Source organism: Ovis aries, chromosome 6 (genome assembly GCF_016772045.2).
Source record: "Ovis aries strain OAR_USU_Benz2616 breed Rambouillet chromosome 6, ARS-UI_Ramb_v3.0, whole genome shotgun sequence".
Classification (NCBI taxonomy): Eukaryota; Metazoa; Chordata; class Mammalia; order Artiodactyla; family Bovidae; genus Ovis; species Ovis aries.
Genome location: NC_056059.1, coordinates 114015333 through 114035852, shown reverse-complemented (window position 1 = coordinate 114035852; position 20520 = coordinate 114015333). Strand labels below are relative to the sequence as shown.

The 20520-nt window shown below is 48.2% G+C and overlaps 1 protein-coding gene across 6 annotated transcripts in view; it reads right to left on the bottom strand.

Moving 5' to 3' along the window:
• Positions 1-20520, bottom strand: part of KIAA0232 (KIAA0232 ortholog) — an 83022-nt gene that overhangs the window by 57783 nt on the left and 4719 nt on the right. Inside the window, exon 1 of one of the 6 annotated variants that reach the window (XM_042251667.2) lies at positions 1272-19243. The exons of 4 other annotated variants lie outside the window; for them this stretch is intronic. The gene's annotated coding sequence lies outside the window, so the exon portion shown is untranslated. Of the gene's footprint in view, positions 1-1271; positions 19244-20520 lie in introns of those variants that run through there. One more of the 6 variants, XM_042251666.2, reaches the window with a different exon arrangement.

The window sequence follows — 20520 nt, the reverse complement described above, 5'->3', positions numbered from 1 at the left end:
AGCCACCGTCTTCAAATGAGCCATTTGAAGATGAAGCAGTCTTTTTCTTTCCGGCAGGTCTGGGGGTGCTAATGGGGGGTTCTGAAGAAGTCCACTGACCTTTCAGATTTTCCTCCCCTATGTAACAGTGTTGTAAGAAACACAGTGCCCTGGCCTTACACTCTTTGTGACACCACAAACAGTGATGGAAACAATCCAAACGGCAGCTCCCATCAGTGTTCTCAAACAGCTACAGGAGACACTCAGCTCAGCTTCCTTAGTGCTCAAGTGGAAAAGACAGGCAGCAGAAACGAAAACATACCAAGGTACTCCCCTCCACTTCTTTTTTGGTGACATACGTATTTTTAGGTTTGCACAAAAACTCATAAAAATTATTTCAAAAAGCACATTCTCTAACACGGAACATACGTGTTACTTGTGGGCTTTCTCAACTCACCTGTGTCACAGCACAGCTGATCACAAAGAGCACCAGGCCGTGAACAGTCGTAAACCTGGCTTCTCTGGGCAAAGTGAAAATCTTGCACAGCCCTGCTCAAGCAAATATTCACTTGCTGAAGCTTTCTTTCAGGGTCTCAGAGCCCTTTTCTTTATGCACAAGTTTATAATACACATTTTTACTGTAAAGGCTTTTTAAAGGATTTTTTTAAAATATGGAAGCAGAAGGGCAGACATACACAATTTCTCCACTCTAGTTCACTGTTAGTATACTGGTATGACTGTCAGTGTCTGTGTGACTATTTTCACACAGGACTTACAAGCTTTCATTACTTCTACTTATTAAATATGAATATATACTTTCATATCCTGCATTTTTCACCTAAACATTATGTCACCCCAGTGTTGCTCCAGAGCCTTACTACATTGTCTAATACAGTGGCCCCTAGTCACACTGGCTATTTAAATAAAAACATCAGTTCCTCAGCCACATTTCAAGTGCTCTTACAGCCAATGTGGCTAGCAGCGGCCCTACAAACATGAAACACAGGACATTTCTCTCATCACAGAAGTTCTACTTGACAAGGCTGGCTTTGACGCTCTCCAGCAGATGACTGTGTTGGGCTAAATGAGAACCGTCAGCTCTTTTTCCTAGAGTTCCCACGCCCCTCACGTGCCTGCAAACTGCACAGACACTCCTCCTCGTACCAAAAGATGGGGGGCCTGCCTGCGTCCCAGAGGAAGTGTGTGAGGGACCTGGCAAAGCGCCGCCCTCAGGCCTGAGAGGCCTCACCCGTCTCAAGTAGTCAGATCCCACTGCAGCAGAACATACTCACAGTTAAGACCGTGGAAGAACGAAGCCAGGCTGTAGAGAGCGGTCAGAGACGCAGTGGACTGCGGTGCTGGTGAGGGCTCTCGAGGGGCCCCTGGACTGCAAGGCGATCCAACCAGTCCATCCTAAAGGAGATCAGTCCTGAATACTCATTGGAAGGACTGATGCTGAAGCTGAAACTCCAATACTCTGGCCACCTGATGTGAAAAACCCACTCACTGGGAAAGACCCTGATGCTGGGACAGACTGAAGGCGGGAGGAGAAGGGGACGAGAGGATGAGACAGTTGGATGAGACAGTTGGATGGCATCAGGGACGTGATGCACATGCGCTTGAGTAGGCTCTGGGATGCGGTCCCTGGGGTCGCGGAGAGTCGGACACAACTGAGCGACTGAGCCGAACAGAGCAAAAAGACAAGACAGAAGAAAGCTGACAATAAACAGGACAGGGGGCCAAGGGCAACATCTGGGAGGAAGGTTATTTAGTCCAAGGGAGTGGGTGTGCTGCAGAAACCACTCCCAATCGCTGGAGATGAACACCAATGCCAGTATCTTGCTCATGCTCCATGTCCGTCCTGGACGGACAGGGGCGCCTGGCACAATCACTGAGCAGAACCACTCTGGGCCATAGGATGACCCTGGCCGTCAGCCCTGCACCCTGCCAATCCAGAAGTGAGAGGAAAAAAAGAAGAGACTATCTGAACCCAAGTGTGTACCTGAGCTCTGAACGCTTCTCCTGGAGTGAGTCACTCCCCCATCATCAACCAAACCAAGTCTCAGGGGCTCACTTCATTTACACAAGGGGTGTGTGTGTGTTGGGGGGGGGCAGGGAGGAGAAGGGCGGGCAGCAACAGGCGTCAACAGCCCCAGGCCTCACTGTGGCTTCAAGGGGCAACAAATAGGGGGCTCAACAGGAAACAACTCTACAGTCTGACATGGTAAGTCTAACGCTGACCCAGCCATCTGGTAAACTCAGATGGAACATTCAAAGCCACGGATGAATTAAAACACTGCAAAAAGAAAAAGAATCCATACAAAAGAGACTCATTTTAATGCTCAAAAAGGTTTCTGGCAGGCACGAACGCTGCAGAGATAAGAGTGGCTAGGTGGAAATGGGGCGGAGTCCCGCCCTGGGCCCCTAAGCAGCCTTCTCCGCACAGGGCGATCTGTGCTCTCCGGCGACACTGAGGCCTCTCGCTGTCCTCAGCAGCCGCGTCCTTCAGTGACCCCCCATTCACATGCTTCTCCAAGCGCCTCCGGTGCGGGGGTTCCCTCCAAATGAGGCTGGTCTTCAGGGCCTAGCCTGACATGGTCCAGGTGCTATACGGCAGAGTGCTGAGCCCTTTGGCAGGTGATCAAAACTGTCTGGCCAAATACTCCCCAATCTAACAGGGGGAATGAATTCTGAAGGAGAGAGTCTGGGAGAGAAAACAATATCCATACACTGGCATGGGAGGGGGGTGTTGGGGGGGAGGGCACCTGGGAAGCCCCAAACACACACACGCCTCCCAGAGGCTTCCTGCGTCCTAGGCACAATACAGACTTCTTCCCACTGAACCCACTGCCCTGTGACCTAGTATGGGATAACTTATGCCTTCACTCTATTTTTAACTTGTGCTTCTTCACTACCAGTTTCATCAAAAAATTGTTAAAAAGTACTCTGCTGCTGTTGCTAAGTCGCCTCAGTCGTGTCTGACTCCGTGCGACCCCATAGACGGCAGCCTACAAGGCTCCCCCGTCCCTGGGATTCTCCAGGCGAGAACACTGGAGTGGGGTGCCATTTCCTTCTCCAATGCATGAAAGTGAGGAGTGAAAGTGAAAGCGCTCAGTCGTGTCCGACTCAGTATTCACCAAAGGGGCCTACATTACCTGCGACTATCTTTTCATAATTTTTCCATTTGGGTGTCCATAGGATTTTCACATAAAGAAAAGCCTTTGAAGAGGAAGGGTAAAGGGTATAAAACAGAAAAAACAACACAGAAACGAGAATAAAGAGACAGATGTCTGAAACACTATGATTCTTCATATTCTACTACTTTCACAAAATTCCTGAATAACTTTTGCCAGGAAACCAGAGAGGGCACTCACATAATGAGGGAGTTAAGCATATACATGCAATCCTTGCCAATCATTTTCAGATCTCAGCGCACCGATTTGGAACACAAGGTACTGCTTATTCTCGTTAGTAGGTAGCCTGGCTCCAGAGCCAATGTATGGCTGGAAGGGAAAACCCACAGAGAACCTATGGATTCTCCCCCACAGTTCTATCACTGAGGACAGGATCAGGGGCTAAAAGCTGGTCATGCACACCTGTTTAGCCATGTAACTGGAAAACTACATAGAAATGGACAATCAGATCTACAGTCTCTTCCCCATCTAGAAGTGTGTCCAGACCTAGGAAACGAATAAGGCTCCATTATAAAATAATAAAATCAACAAATCAAGTGCAGGACATGAGTTCCTTCTGTGCAAGCAGGAAGCACTGCGTAACAGACCAAGAAATCCCACTTTCACTGGCCAGGAAACCAGCAATGATCAGTGTATATTCTTCAGGGACAAACAAAATGAATTTTTTTCACGAAGGTAGGATAGTTCTCATAGATAAATAAGAACTAGTAACTAGCAAATGCCTTAATAAACTGCTGCCATGTAACAGACCTTGGTTAATATCTATGTTTAAAAGGAAGAGCCAACTATATGAAGGTAAAGTACAGGTGAAAGCGCTCAGTTCTACTAAGAATCAGAAGTACCGAACAGTCTCCCATTAAAGCGAAACAAATCAGACGCAGATCAAGTGTGAGATGAGAATGAATAAAAGGGAAGAACTGTCCAACTCAGAGGAATTCTCCTCTACTGACCGTGCTGTTGTCAAATGCTTACAGGAATCAAAGTCCAGACCAGCCTTTACGTTCTGACAGCTGTAACTGGGCTACACACGGAGATGAACTGCTCACGTCAAGTAGCCCTGCTTTATTTCTAAGTTTTTCCTGACTAGCAGTTACTTGCTGATTCACTACTCACCACTCAATACTTCCGGTCTGAAAAGCTGAACTGCTTTTTCAAAGACTGTAATTTATTTGCAGGTTGTCACAGTACAGTAACCAATGAGGTGTTTAGCTTAGACCTCAGAACTCTTTAGCAGGGCTATAAAATAGTAGTTTTTATGCCTTTAAAAAAGTCTTTACAGAGATTTAGAAAAATCTCCCCTTTTCTCCTAAAAGGGGCAAATTTCATGTCATACAGTTTGCAGGATTAAAAAACATACATGAAGCCATCTGGGTCCAAAGGAAAGTGAAGTTGCTCAGTCGTGTCCGACTCTTTGCAACCCCGCGGACTGTAGCCCACCAGGCTCCTGTCCATGGGATTTTCCAGGCAAGAGTACTGGAGTGGGTTGCCATTTCCTTCTCCAGGAGATTTTCCCAACCCAGGGATTGAACCCGGGTCTCCCCCATTGCAGGCAGACACTTTACTGTCTGAGCCACCAGGGAAGGGAGATGGAAATGTATATACCTGTATATGAAGTGAAGTAGTAGTCTCAAAGATTACAAAGCAGCTATCAAAGAAAACCCAAAAATTCAAACAAAGTTCACTACCATGAAATTCTAGACAGCTTTTAGAAAAAATGTTGGAAAAGAGAAGGAGCAACTCAATTTTAGGAACCTAGAAACTTCAGTTAGGAGCAAGTTACACTGATCCTACTCTAAGAAACGCACATTTTCACAAACCCAAAGTGATTTTGTTAGTTTTGTTCTCACAGAGGTCTTCCCTGACCAGGGATGGCAACTGTGCCCCTGCAGTGGAGTGCGGATTCCTAACCACTGGACCACCGGGGAAGTTTAAAAGCAAGTTTATTTGGAAACGAAACGAAACAAAAAGAACAGGCAGATTTTTGGAATTTTTGAAAATGCAAAAAACTCCAACATAATGAAAACTACTCTGTCAAGGATGAAACATTCTATCAAGTGAAAGAGTAGATCACTGTGTATTACAGTAAGTTTTAAAAGTGATACTGCTGCTTTGTCAAAATGTCTATGTACAAAAACTTTACAGCTTTCAACTACTCATCTCAAAACTACAAAGTAATCTATCTTCTGAGTTTCCCTGAGTGGGAGAAAAATGGCCGGAAATCCTACAACTCACTAAGAGTAAGACAGTGAGCCAATTTGTTAGTAGTTACTATTAAAAGCCGCTGTATTACTTAACACATATTGTTGTTGTTCGGTCACTAAGTCATATCCAACTCTCTGTGACCCCGTGGAATGCAGCATGCCAGGCTCCCCTGTCATGGATCACAGACTTGTTATGGAAGAAGGGCTTGTGTTAACTCAACAAAGCTATGAAATACGCCGTGCAGGACCACCCAAGATGGACCAGTCACAGTGAAGAGTTCTGACAAAATGTGGTCCACTGGAGGAGGAAATGGCAAATCACCCCAGTATTCTTGCCTCGAGAACCCCATGAACAGTAGTATTAATACATATTACAGTTCTCTAAAATAAACCTAGGTAAGAAGCAATATTTGGGTAATGTTTCAGGTCTGTCAACGAAGGATACCTAATTCAGTATAAAAATTTTATACAGATTATCTGACTCTTATCTTACTAGTAAGAAATTTTAAAGCATCAAAATAAAATTGTCTATTTGATTTTGCAAAATGATACAGATTTGAGAGCTCAGAACAGGTTTGCTGTACATATTTTCATTCTGCATCCACTAATTACATGCTTCAGAGATTAAATCACGTTTTTAGATGCAACTCTTAAGATAGCCACAGTATAGCCCCTAGGAAGCTATTTAAATGAACAGTGTCAAGGTTTAAAAGAGAGCCTGCTAGGTGACAAAAAAATGTATCACTTCTATTATAGAACTACCTCCTTTTTGCATGAGTTAGGAAAATACCAGGGCTGAAATAAAAGCAGTTTTTCTTTTTTAATTTTAGGACACCTTGAAACTTTTAATATGGTAGTAATATGCCTGTGGCACCTCCAGGAAAGAGACAAAGTAGCATCTCCATACTCGCTAAAGACCTGTTTTGTGTTTCTCAGAATATGCTTTGGTAAATATAATCTTCTAACCACGAAGAATTAACATTTTCTCTAAGGCCCACATTGTAAGCAAGATCTAGACCACCTAAGGCCCTCAGAGCCTCAATTTCCGCAGGACTGAAATGTTAACCTGGGACTTCCCTGGTGGTCCAGCGGTTAAGACTCCACCTGCCAATGGAGGGAAAAGGGTTCGATCCCTGGTCTGGGAAGGTCTCACATGCTGCGGGACAATTAAGTCCGTGCACAACCGCTGAAGCCCGAGTGCTCCAGGGCCTATGCTCTGCCACAGGAGAAGCCCCGCGCCACACAAGTGCAGCGTAGTCCCCGCCTTCTGCAACCAGAGGAAGCAGCCACAAGACTCAGTGCGGCCAAAACAACAACCTTCAAAAGCTTCTAATTAAAAAAATTTTTTAAAAGAAAACTGAAGATTTAGGAATGAGATCATTAGTTGTATCCTTCTCCTTTTCTATAAATCATCTGCGTAAATTGTACTATTCTATTTAGTAAAATCAATCAGTACTCCTCTGTGGCATCGGAAACTTCCAGAGTCTCCCTTTTCCCCAGGCATGCCCGGGTCCTCATCTGTTATCTTTGATGACATACACGGAAAGGCTGCTGGCTGATGCCCGCGTCCTCCGTGCTGTGACGATCTCCCAGCGCCCGAGACAAGCACAGCGGGAAGGTAGGCACCCAAACACCGTGGGGAGCCTACAGCCACTGAGGCGGGCTCAGGCGTGTTTCTGCTTCACACAGCATCCAAGCTGTATTTTAGGGGATCAAGGCAGACACCTGGAGGTGCAAACACAGGAGGTTAAGGGCAGAACCACTGCCAAGAGTGAATCCAGCTGGCCAGTGGATCCACACTGGAGGGAAAAGGATCATTCTCAGGGGGTACACTCTGGGGCTGGTGGAGACGCAGGCTAGAAGTACGGTACCTGATCTAACATATGTGCTGAAAACCTCAGAAATTCTACTAAGGAAATGGCAACCCACTCCAGTATTCTTGCCTGGAGAATCCCATGGATGAGGAACCTGGCAGGCTATAGTCCATGGGGTCGCACAGAGTCAGACACAACTGAGCTACTTCAAGTGTACTTTGAGGCATTCCTGAATTTGGGAAACACACTAAGAGGCCCTATGATATTTGGAGCCCAAGTGACGACTTGTCTTATGTAATTCTCCTTAGATCAGTGAAACAGCTATACTTTTCCAAACCCCCCAAAATATAAGTACTTTAAAGACAGGCTAACAGTACAACATTCCTAAAAATATATATTTAAAATACTGTACTCAGCAAAGTGTGATACTCTACAAGGTGATACATTTTGGGTTGGAATTTTACAGTAATTAAAACTCTCCGGGATTTCCTTGGTGGTCCAGAGGTTAAGACTCATGCTTCCAATGCAGGGGGCGTGGGTTTGATCCTTGGTTGGAGAACTAAGATCCCACAAACCACAAGGCGCAGGCAAAAAAAAAAAAAAAAATTTATTAAAAAAACAAAACTAAGTAACTTCTTCCCTCAAAAGACAGAGTGAAATGATTACCTTTATATAAAGAGCCCCAGTACAGGTCAAAACTTTAAAATTTCATGGATGTGTCCAAATCGTTAAGTTTTTTACACGGACTGTGGCTGTGAGCTTTATTCCCAGATACCAGGTTCAGCTGCTCCTAGGTGCTCTCCACGGCCGTCATCTGCAACGGCCGACGGCTCTGTTCCCCGGATCCCGCCCCCACTGACGCACGGTCTGGGCTGCGGAGCGCCGGGAAGGGCAGCGGCACCAGCGGGGCGTCCTGCGTCGTGTACGCGATTATACAGGAAACGTTTCCACACTTCCTCACTAAGAAGGATGCCTCTCTAGGTTTTCCGCAGACATTCTTTATTGGTTAAGCACATTTCCTGCTACTTGACATCTAAGATCATAGATACAGCTCAGTCACCTGTATCCAGAATGAGTGAGCAAAGATCCTTTCTTCCTTGTATCAGAAGCTGTGGTTTTCTTCCAGCAACAGAAGCAGCTTATGCTTACTGAAGCCTTACCATCTAAGTGTTCCCTTTTTTACAGATGAGGAAACTGAAACTCAGGAAATGAATTTCCCCAAACAGAAAGAAAAGAGGAAGGGTTGGGATTTGAAAGCAGGCTGAGCTGACGCCAGAGTCGAGCTCCTCACCGTTGCAGACCATCCCGTAACGACTCACAACAACCCAGAAGGGTCCTTCTGGGCCCAAAGGGGACGACCTTAGCGGCACTGGTCTGCATCTAAGTCTGGCTTTCCAGGGATTCCGCCCTGCTTGAACACAGCATAACTGTACCACAGATTCTGTAAGAGATCCTATGATCATCAAAGCGGGATCAATCAGCAGGGGAAAGAGAGAGGCAGGATTAAATGAGATGAGAATTTAATTCACATTATACAGGGTTTCAAATTTTTGAGAAGCTGTGGCTCCAAGGATCTCCACGTGACTGATAAATATTTAAAAACACGCAGAAAATCAAGGAAGTCTAGACCACACCAAGAAAACAGCAGGTCAGCACAGATAACACGTGAAATAATGTAAGTTCCAGGAAGCCAGTGCGTTTAATCTGGGAAAGAAAAGCTTAATGTGCATCATCACTCTGCTCACCACCCAACCCCCCCCCCATGTGCACACTACACACGTGGAGGTGGGAGCCACCCCACACACATGCACACGTTATACACATGCACATGCTATACACACGGTGAGGGGAGTCCCCCCCACACATACATGTTACACACACGGTGGGGGTGTGAACCCCCCCCACATGTGCACACTACACACGGTGAGGGGAGTCACCCCCCACATACATGTTACACACACGGTGGGGGTGTGAACCCCCCCACATGTGCACACTACACACGGTGAGGGGAGTCACCCCCCCCACGTGCACATTTTACACACACGGTGAGGGGAGTCACCCCCCCCACATGCACATTTTACACACATGGGGGGGAGTCACCCCACACACATGCACATGCTATACACACGGTGAGGGGAGTCACCCCACACACATACATGTTACACACACGGTGGGGGTGTCAACCCCCCACATGTGCACACTACACACGGTGAGGGGAGTCACCCCCCCCACACGTGCACATTTTACACACATGGTGGGGGGAGTCACCTCACACGTACATGTTACATACATGGGGGGAGTCACCACACACACACACGTTACACACATGGGGCTGTCTACCCCCCGACACACGTACATGTTACATACACGGTAGGAGTGCCAACGCCCCCCACATGTGCACATTACACACATGGTGAGGGGAGTCACCACACACATGTACATGTTACCTGTCTCCCCATACACATATGTACATGTTACACACATGGTGAGGGGAGACACACACACATTACATACACGGTGGGATGTCACCCAGACACGTATGTACATGTTACATACATGGTAGGGTATAGCCCCTCTCACACATGTACATGTTACAGTGTACATATGTACGTGTTACATATACAGTGGGGGTATCACCCTTGCACACACATATGTACACATTACATGCACAAGGGGTGTCACCCCCCTACACACATATGTACATGTTACATAGACGGTGAAGGGGGTGTTGAGTGGAGTCAGAGACAAAGGGGAACAGCCCTATCCTGTATTTCTCCAGAAGGTCAACCGGTAAACCAAGTCACTCAAAAGCACTCTAAGAAAAATGCCACCCTACTGGCCGCACTGTGCCCCTTCCCAGGACTGCCCCACGTGCAGCGACTGACTGGAGCGCATACGCGGCTCCAATCTGGGGCAACTGGAGCTCCACAGCTCCCCGTGGCGGGAGGGGAGCAAGGTTGGGCTGGGCCTGCCAGGCAGCCCGACGGCCCGAGGCTCTGTTCCGCGTGCAGGTGCGGCCCCCTCAGGCAGGTCCGAATCCCCACTCTGCATGCTAACCTGTCTGCACCTGCTTTCCAGAGCACCCGCCCACCAAAGGACTCACAAAGGAACCGAAGGCCCCATCAAAGTCACAGGCCCCTCAGCTGAAACATCAGAAACAGCCGCCACTTGGGGTAAGCTACTTCATGCAAGACACCATGGGGGCACAGGCAGCTTCAGCTGGAAGGCAGTGGTGGTGTGCTATCCAGTAATTTAAAAAGCTATGAGAACGTGACTTCGGCACATGCATGAAATGATCATGCTCACACATCATTCGCTCTGCAGAAAAGGCAGAATCCACGATTCCGCTCTATGTAAACGCTGTTTTATGTTTAAGAACACGAGTATGCTAACCAGAGTTCTAGGCAATGTAATCACTTTCAGTTAGTAACTCCTCTTCATTCTCTTACAACCACCATTCGTTTTTCTATCTACCTCGGTTTAGACGCTGTGTCAGTGACTGATGTCCTCGGAAGAGGAAATCTGGGCAGAGACACTCAAGGACATCACATGAAGGCAGAGGCAGAGACCAGACTGGTGTGCCTGCAGACCGAGAAACGCAGTCCCAGAGGTTAGGAGAGGGGCACGCAGCGGCTCCTCCCGCAGAACCTCCAGGAGCCAGCCCTGCCGACGACAGGGGACTGCTGACCCCAGGACCGAGCAGGAGCGTCTGTGGCTTGCAGCCGCTGGGGCGGTGGGGCCCTATTTCAGCTGCGCCAGGAGACACGGCCCGTCTGCGGCACGGCCCCCACTGCGCATGACGCCAACTGCGCTTCTGCTCCTGCAGCTTGTCCTGGTAAAAGGTGTCCAGGGCGGTGACAGGGGAAGCCTTGGAAGCACCCCATCTTCATGTTCAGAGAGGGGTCACCTGATCTAGGGCTGTTCAAACATTTCCCCAAGTGGTAGAAAGTGAAAGCAAGAGTCGCTCAGTTGTGCCCGACTCTTTGCAACTCCACGGACTATACAGTCCATGGGATTCTCCAGGCCAGAATACTGGAGTGGGGGACCCTTTCCCTTCTTCAGGGGATCTTCCCAACCCAGGAATCGAACCCAGCTCTCCCACATTGCAGGCGGATTCTCTACCAGCTGAGCCACCAGGGAAGCCCAAGAATACTGGAGTGGGTAGCCTAGCCCCTCTCCAGTGGAATCTTCCCAACCCAGGAATCGAACTGGAGTCGCCTGCATTGCAGGTGGATTCTTTACCACGAGTTATCAAGCAGTAGATCCCAGGACTAAATCTGACAGGGGCTGAAGGGGCACAGCCGAGGGAGGGGTGGGGGGCCTGCCCATCACCCCAGCCCCTGCCTCACGCAGTAAGTCACCTGGGCTAAGAATTCTACCCATTCATTCATTCAGCAAACGTTTGAGCCCCTAAGTTGTGCAGATCCTGCCTTCACAGCACCAACAAGCACCGAGTTCAGCCCAACCTCGTCTTATGGGTTAAGAAACTGAAGTGAGCCCTCAAAGGTTAGGATTGGGGTCACTGTGGGCCTAGGTCCAAAGCTGTGTCTCTCCGCAGCACCGTTCACCCCTCATTTGACTTGCAGCCTTGCCGGCATAAGATTTTGGAGAGTCAAAGACAAGCCATTTCACTTCGCATCTAGCACGTCCTTTTTATTAGCCTCTTATCTGGTTGTGCTGGGTCTTCACTGCTGTGCCCAGGCTTTCTCTAAGGTGAGGCCAGCGAGGGCGCCTCTCTAGCTGCAGTGCCCAGGTTCCCCACTACAGCGGCTTCTCCCGTCGCAGGGCACAGGCTCTGGGGCTGCGGCTTAGGCAGTGGCGGTGAACAGGCTTGCTTGCTTCAAGGCATGTGCACCTTCCCGGACCAGGGATCGAGCCTGTGGCGCCTGTGTTGGTAACCAATGCTCACCCCACCCCATCCTCCAGCACATCTTTCTTAATCGTGGTTTCTGGATACGCTTCACTGTCCCCACAGGTCTGGAGGCATCTTGAGAAGCTGGGTGACCTGAGGCCAAGCCAGAGAGAAAGCGAGATGGGCGCTGCTCCAGTGCAGCCGTACAGACGGCAGGGCGCTCCCTGAGCCCTTTCTAGGCTACGGCCCGCCTGCACAGGCAGGGCCTGAATATATTCCACTTAAGACGCATTTTGCTTCTGTGACAGTGTCTATCGCATGGTCAGTGAAAAAGCTTAGAAACACTGTTCTCTGATTTGCACATGTGCTTTTCTGGAAACAAGAGAATGAAATGAAGGGGGCGGGGGGAGAGTATAACATCTAAGAGCAAAAACACTCGCCTGATGTAAGCTGTTGTTTACTTGCTAAGCTGTGTCTGACTCTTGGTGGCCCCATGGACTGCAGCACACCGGGCCTCCCCGTCTTTCACCATCTCCCGGAGCTTGCTCAAACTCATGTTAATTCAGTTGGTGATGCCACCCAACCACCTCATCCTCTGTCGCCCCCTTCTCCTCCTGACCTCAATCTTTCCCCAAATCAGGATCTTTTCCAATGAACTGGCTCTTTGCACCAGGTGGCCAAAATATTGGAGCTGAAACATCAGTCCTTCTAATGAATATTCAGAGTTGATTTCTTCTGGATTGACTGGTTTGATCTCCTTGCAGTCCAAGGGGCTTTCAAGAGTCTTCTCTAGCACCACAGTTTGAAAGCATCAATTTTTCGGCTCTCAGCCTTCTTTAAGATCCAACTCTCACATCCATACATGACTACTGGTAAAACCATAGCTTAGACTATATGGCTGTCTCGGTTTGTCAATAACTTTCCTTCCAAGGAGCAAGTGTCTTTTAATCTCATGGCTGAAGTCACCGTTCACAGTGATTCTGGAGCTCAAGAAAATAAAATCTGTCACTGCTTCTCCTTTTTCCCCATCTATCTGCCACGAACTTCTGGGACCAGATGCCATCATCTTCGTTTTTTGAATGTTGAGTTTTAAGCCAGCTTTTTCTCTCCCCTTTCATCCTCATCAGGAGGCTCTTTAGTCTCTCTTCACTTGCTGCCATTAGAGTGGTATCATCTGTATTACCTGAAGTTGCAGACATCTCTCCAGGCAATCTTGATTCCTGCTTGTGAGTCATCTAGCTGGGCATTCTGCATGATGTACTCTGTATAGAAGTTAAATAAACAGGCTGCCAGTACACAGCTTTGAAGTACTTCTCTCCCAATCCTGAACCAGTCCACTGTTCCATGTCCAGTTCTAACTGTTGCTTCTTATCCTGCATACAGGTTTCTCAGTAGACAGGTAAGGTGGTCTAGTATTCCCATCTTTAAGAATTTTCCACAGTTTGTCATGATCTACACAGTCAAAGGCTTTAGCGGTCAGTGAAGCAGATGTTTTCCTGGAATTCCCTTGCTTTCTCTATGAACCAGTGGATGTTGGCAATTTGATCTCTGGTTCCTCTGCCTTTTCTAAACCCAGCCTGTTCATTTGGAAGCTCTCGGTCTACTAACTGTTGAAACCTAGCTTGAAGGATTTTGAACATAACCTTACTAACACGTGAAATGAGTGCAACTGTGCAGCAGTTTGAACATCCTTTGGCACTGCCCTTCTTTGGGACTGGGATGAAAACTGACATTTTCCAGTCCTTGCGGCCACTGCTGAGTTTTCCAAATTTGCTGGCATAGTGAGTGCAGTACTTTCAAAGCATCATCTTTTAGGATTTGAAATAGCTCAGCTGGAATTCTATCACTTCCACTAGCTGTGTTTGTAGTGATGCTTCCTAAGGCTCACTTGACTTCACAATCCAGGATGTCTGGCTCTAGGTGAGTGACCACACCATCGTGGTTATCTGGGTCACTAAGACGTTTTTTGTATAACTCTTCATGTATTCTTGCCACCTCTTCTTAACCTCTTCTGTTTCTGTTAGGTCCTTACTGTTTCTGTCCTTTATTATACCCATCTTTGCATGAACTCCCCTTGATACCTTCAATTTTCTTGAAGGGATCTCTAGTCTTTCCCATTCTATTGTTTTCCTCTATTTCTTTGCACTGTTCACTTAAGAAGGCTTTCTTATCTCTCCTTGCTCTTCTCTAGAACTCTGCATTTGGTTGGGTGTATCTTTCCCTTTCTCCCTTGCTTTTTGCTTCTCTTTTCTCAACTATTTGTAAAGCCTCCTCACTGCAGTCCAGTTGCTCAGTTGTGCCCGACTCCTCAGAACACCACTTTACCTTCTTGCGTGTTTTTCTTCCTTCCTGATGGTTTTGGTCACTGCCTCCTGCACAATGTTACAAGCCAGGCTCCTCCGTCCATGGGATTCTCCAGGCAGCAACACTGGAGTGGGTTGCCACTCCCTTCTCCAGGGGATCTACCTGACCCAAGGATTGAACCCAGGTCTCCTGCATCTGCAGGCAGACTCTTTACTCTCTGAGTCACCAGGGAAGCCTGGTACACTTACTGACATATTGAAAAGAAGCCCCCAAGTGGCACCGGGAAATCCTCAGACCGCCTGCTGCCAGTGAAGGCCCAGGCATGCTCCTCAGCTCCAGAGCCCTGGGCAGGCCAGAAGTGGACTTGGGGGTGGGGAATGGGGGTGGGTGGAAATCACGCCGAGGAGGTACCAACCACCTGAGCTACCTGTAAACCAGAAAACCAAATTAGAGGTTTAGGCAGCAGATGGTAACGTGGTAGCGAGGTTCACTCCGGGGCTGAGAACGGGAAAAGGAAGGCAACGAATTCTCACGGTCATTTCATCAGGGGAAGATTGCAAGATGAAGAGGAAGCCTCGGGAGCAAGGCTTTGAGGGTTACAGCCACTTGCCTGCGTGAACTGCGTCCAGTCCTCTGAATGTGGGCTCCTCCCTACTGCCGAGGGCTGGGTCCGCAGAGGCTATGTTATAACTCTTGTGGGAAAGGCTGCCTTCTTGTCCTGATGAGACGCACTTAAAACACAAAAGCAAAACAGGGTAGGGAGACAGCCCACTCAACAGCCCAGCTCCAAGCCTTGCTCACTCCTGGAATCATGCCCATCTGGGAGAGGGGCTCAGGGCGCCCTGCTCCCTGGCACTTTTCTTTCCCTCAAGCTGCAGAGACTACAACCATGCCCGCCCCCACGCTGCCCCTCCTCTGCCCTGGCCTCACTGGGACTTCTTTATTTACACTCACTTCCTCCTATGGCACGATCCAGCAGCAAAACCCAAGTCACACCAATGTAATCTAAAAGTTGCTAGCAGCCATATTAAAGAAGAAAAACAGATGAAATTCATTTTAGTAATATATTTATAACTCGAGAGACCCCAAATATTATCACTCCAAATATAATCAAGGTAAAAGTCATTAGTGACCTATTATACGTTGTTTCCCCCCATACTAAGTCTTTGAAATCTGGTGCATATTTGACACAGAACATCTCAAGTCACTCTAGCCCCATTTCACGCACTCCGAAGCTACATGTGGCTCAGGCGGCTGGCTTACTGAACAGCCAGGCCGAGCTGATCTCCACTCCCGCGACTGTAAATATGTCTACACAGAGGCCACTCCACACTTCCTCTCAACTCCTCCTCTCTCTTGAATCCCAATATTATAAAGCCATCAAGCTACCAGACAGGTGTCTAATCGGTATCTCAACTCACAACATCTCTTACAAAAAAAACAAAAAAACACAAATTCTTCACCACCACCACCAGCATCCTTGCCATGACCTTCCCACCGTCAATCAAGGGCAAGTCCATATGTTCCTGCTACTCAAGCCAAAGGCTCTGGAATCAGCCTTGACTCCTCCGGTCCCTCTCCCATTCCACATCACCCAACCCATCAGCAAGTCCTCCCGGTCCTGCCTTCACGATGACCCAGGATGGGGGTCTTCCGCTTGCTCTGCCCTCCCGAGCGCTGCTCTGCCTCTCAGATGGCTCCCCATCTGTCTCCCTGGTTTCCCCCAGGCCTCTGCTCGAGGGTCTTCTCACCAGGGAGCTGTTCCCTGTCCACCCTAAACCCAACAGCAGCCCTCTGGCCTTACGTCTTCCCGTGGCCTGTGTGTCCCTCTGCTGACTCTCCCCCACCCCCACCCACCGGCACAGGATGGTGTGGGGGGACCATGGGTGGTCAGACAGCCCCCCGAGACCACCTGCCGTGGGGAGCCCAGCTGACCAGAGCCTGCGGCCGCCGCACAGGCAATGTCACGAGGGCCAAGACATGAGGCCACGTGTCCCTCGGGCTGCTTGCTCCCAGCAGTGCTGACCAGGAGGGGGTGCCAGCCCTCATCTTCCAACAGAGCCTGAAGCCTGGCCAAGGCTGACTCTAGACTGCCCAGCCCTCCGCCACCTCTCCTTCCTTCGCGAGCAGGATCGCACTGTGGGGAAGCCGAGGGCTCCTCCCAGCACCCCTGCTCCCTCCCTCGTCCCCTCGTGGAAGTCTCCCACACGTCTAACCATCTTGGCATCTACGCCTGGGACACTGTGAGCGCAGCCAAGTGCTGTGGAAACGAATGACTCTCCAGGAAGAGCCAGGCCGTGGAGAGGACGTCCATTTTTAAGTTACCAAGACACTCGCGGGGGCTCCTGCTCTGCCATGCATCATGTGCTAACTTTAGGGAAGTGTCCTGAGACCTCTGCGCTCCAGCTTCCTCATCTGTAAAATGAAGACACCACCACCTCTCTCAAGAGCTGTCAGGAGGAGTACAACGGACAGTTCACCTAAGGTCCCCAACAAGAGGCCTCACGTGGAGGAAGTGCTTTAACAAGCGTGAGTTCACTCTCCTCTGTAGCTGCTTCTAAGAATCCCTTCAACTCTGACCACCTGTCAACTAAATAAAGCCCCAAATGACCCTAAGCACCCTAAGGACTGTCACCCTCAGCGACAGACTTTATTTTCTTGGGCTCCAAAATCATTGCAGATGGTGACTACAGCCATGAAATAAAAAGATGCTTGCTGCTTGGAAGAAAAGCTATGACCAACCTAAACAGCAGAGATATTACTTTGCCAACAAAAGTCCATCTACTCGAAGCTATGGTTTTTCCAGTAGTCATGCATGGATGTGAGAGTTGGACTATAAAGAAAGCTGAGCGCCAAAGAATTGATGCTTTTGAACTGTGGTTTTGGAAAAGACTCTTGAGAGTCCCTCAGACTGCAAGGAGATCCAACCAGTCCATCCTAAAGGAAATCAGTCCTGAATATTCATTGGAAGGACTGATGGTGAAGCTGAAGGTCCAATACTTTGGCCACCTGATGTGAAGAACTGACTCACTGGAAAAGACCCTGATGCTGAGAAAGACTGAAGGTGGGAGGAGAAGGGGGTGACAGAGGATGAGATGGTTGGATGGCATCATGGACTCAATGGACATGAGTTTGAGCAAGCTCCGGAAGTTGGTGATGGATAGGGAAGCCTGGCATGCTGCAGTCCCTGGGATTGCAAAGAGTCAGACACCACTGACAGAATGAACTGAATTGAATCCTCACAACTACTTCAAAGAAGAAAATGCCCAGGCTGACGTCTAAAATTATTAAAACTAATAAAGCCACCAAGAAAATGTTTAATATGATAATTTAATTGATCATATTATTTATTAATGATCACAATCATTAATACTATATGATTATGACAATTAATATGATCATAATCATTAATATTATCAATGATAATTTAAAGAAATTAGAAGCTTGCTGGTTCGTTTTTCTTTTTTTAGGCTGCCTAGAGTAAGGGGGGTTTTTCAAGAGAGTTCACCAAAACATTATGTACAAAAATGTTCACTGTGTTACAGAAACAACTTGGAAGTCCACTCCATCAACTAAATTCTGGCACATCCACAGCACAGAAAACCAGGCACAGCAAAGAAACCACAGTGAAGTGGGTCTACACAAGCGGTAAAGATACAGATGCTGACACGGAAAGCACTCCAGATGCCAGTGCACGTCACACTCTCCACGACGACTCCACAAGTCACAAGTACAGACGTAATTTTTTTCCTATGACATCCAATAAGTTTATCAATCGTTTTTCAAGATGAGTACAGGATGGGCAGGGAGTGAAAGAGGAGATTTTTCTAATCAACTTAAACTTACTGCTTTTTTAGATTTAACATGTACTTAAAAAAAAAAAGGCTTAAAAAAATAAATAAACAGGTTTTAAAAGAGTTGTCTGTATTCAAAACAGGGGCTTCCCAGGTGGCTCAGTGAGTAAAGAATCCACCTGCAAGGCAGGATAAGCAGGAGACTTAGGTTCGATCCCTGGGTCTGGAAGATCTGGAGGAGGGCATGGCAATCCACTCCAGTACTCTTGCCTGCAGAATCCCATGGACAGGGGAGCCTGGCAGGCTACAGTCATGGGGTCGCAAAGAGTCGGACACAACTTAGCGACTGAGCACATGCACATATTCAAAAAATGTTTTGGTAAATCACACAAAATACAGTTTTAATAAATTAAGTTTTATATTTTACAAAAATAAGAAACAGCTCTGATGATACTAACAAAAAATTAACAGTATGATCAGTAATCATTATCTAGGGTGGTGATCAAAGGAAGTAGTGGCAAGTTACCGTCACCACCACCACCACCACCACCACCAGCCCAGAAATGCGTCTCTTCAATTTCAGCTTTCTCCTGGTGACATTCTGTCGATGTGTAAAAATAACTGAACCTCTAGTCGTGCGACCAAACCTAATCCAGTTTTGTAAGCTGACTATACGTCAATGAAGTACTGTTTTCAACTTTCTCACCATTAATATCTTCAAGGAAGATGCTAACGAGGAGCAAAAGGTTATCAGACACCTAAGAAAAGGCTAGTAACTGAAGGAAAAATAAATAAAGAGCTTGACCAAATGCCCAAACTTGGGCAAACAATTTTGCAGTAGTCCTGCGTCCTGGCTCTTAAGACGCCACAGGCACTTTGGGGAATGCGCTAGGGCTAGAAACGGACTCCTGGCTGGAGGGGAGACAAATCCCTGCCCGCCTTCCACCTCTCCCTGGTACTGAGGTGAGCAAGCGTTATCACCGGAAAGGAAATCTGAAGACAGGCCGAGGCCGCCGCCGCCGCCTCCACACACAGGCTCGGGCGTGCACTGGGCGCTGAGTGACCACTCCCTGTGCTGCACTACAGAGACCACACACACGCGCCCCCACCCACCCACCCACACACACAGTGCCTGGCCTTGCTTCCTGTCACATAACCACATACAGACACGCACACGCGCACACACACAGAGCCCGCACTCACAGGATGCACATTCTCTCATCACTCCATTGACGAAGGACACAGACACAAAGCCACACGCCTGCAGTTCTGCAATTATGCGTCTTCTAAACTGTCCTACCGCTTTCAGTTCTAACTCACACCAGGCTCATCCCCTGGGACAGGCCTATCACCCTCAGCTCTCTGGGTGGGTTTTAAGAGAGACTGATTAGGAATATATAGATTTCCAATGATTTTTTTTGTAAGTTCATAATCAGAAGTAAGGTCAACGTAAGCAAAGTAGCAATCGACACACACACTTATGCTGCTGCAAGTTTAGGGAATTTCTTATTACAGAATCAAAGGTACCACAGTGGATACAACCTGTCAAGCAGTAATGTGTATAATCTTAAAAATAGTAACTAAATGTTTAATTAAAAGTTTCAGAGTTACAGCTGGCTTTCAGCACCAAGCTTCTCCCTCTCCAGCCTGGGAGCAAGACTGCTGAGCAGACTCGGGAAGAGACAGAGAGCTATGGAGAAGGCCAGGGGACAGGAAGGAGCTTCGGAGATGATGTCAGAAACAGCTGTGATGACAGATACTGCATGAGGGTGGCCCTCTGGCTCAGTGGTTAAGAAGCTGCCCGTCAGCGCAGGGGCCGTGGGTTCAACCCCTGGTCTGCGAAGAGTCCGCACACTGAGGGGCAGATAAACCCAGGCGCTCCACAGGCCGAAGCCGCAGTCCTCAAGCCCACGCTCCACAGCCGGAGGAGCCCCCGCGGTGATGCGCCTGGGCACTGCGACCAGAGCGGCCCGCACGCGCTGCAACCAGACCCCGCGCAGCCAGAAAGGAAAGCAGAAACATAGATGTAAGATTCTACTACCAGACTACAACAAAAACACGTGCTCTACTAAAAAACAACAGAGGAAAAAACATGGCAATCCCTTTTCCACTTTCTTAAGCTCACTTACAGAAAGACTTACTTGGTCTTCAGAGTAATTCTGTGCAAAAGCTCCCTCCAACCCAACACTCACTTTTTCGCTTATTCCCAAAACCAATGGAAGAGTGAAGGTGGGGAGACCAGATGATTATTTTTCCTTTACACAGGAGCCAGAAATAAATCTGGGAACACTATTACAGCAACCAACGCATACACTCAGTCGACATACCTGCCCAACCACTAGTGGTCCCTACACCTGCCGCGATTAACAGGTGGAGGCTGCC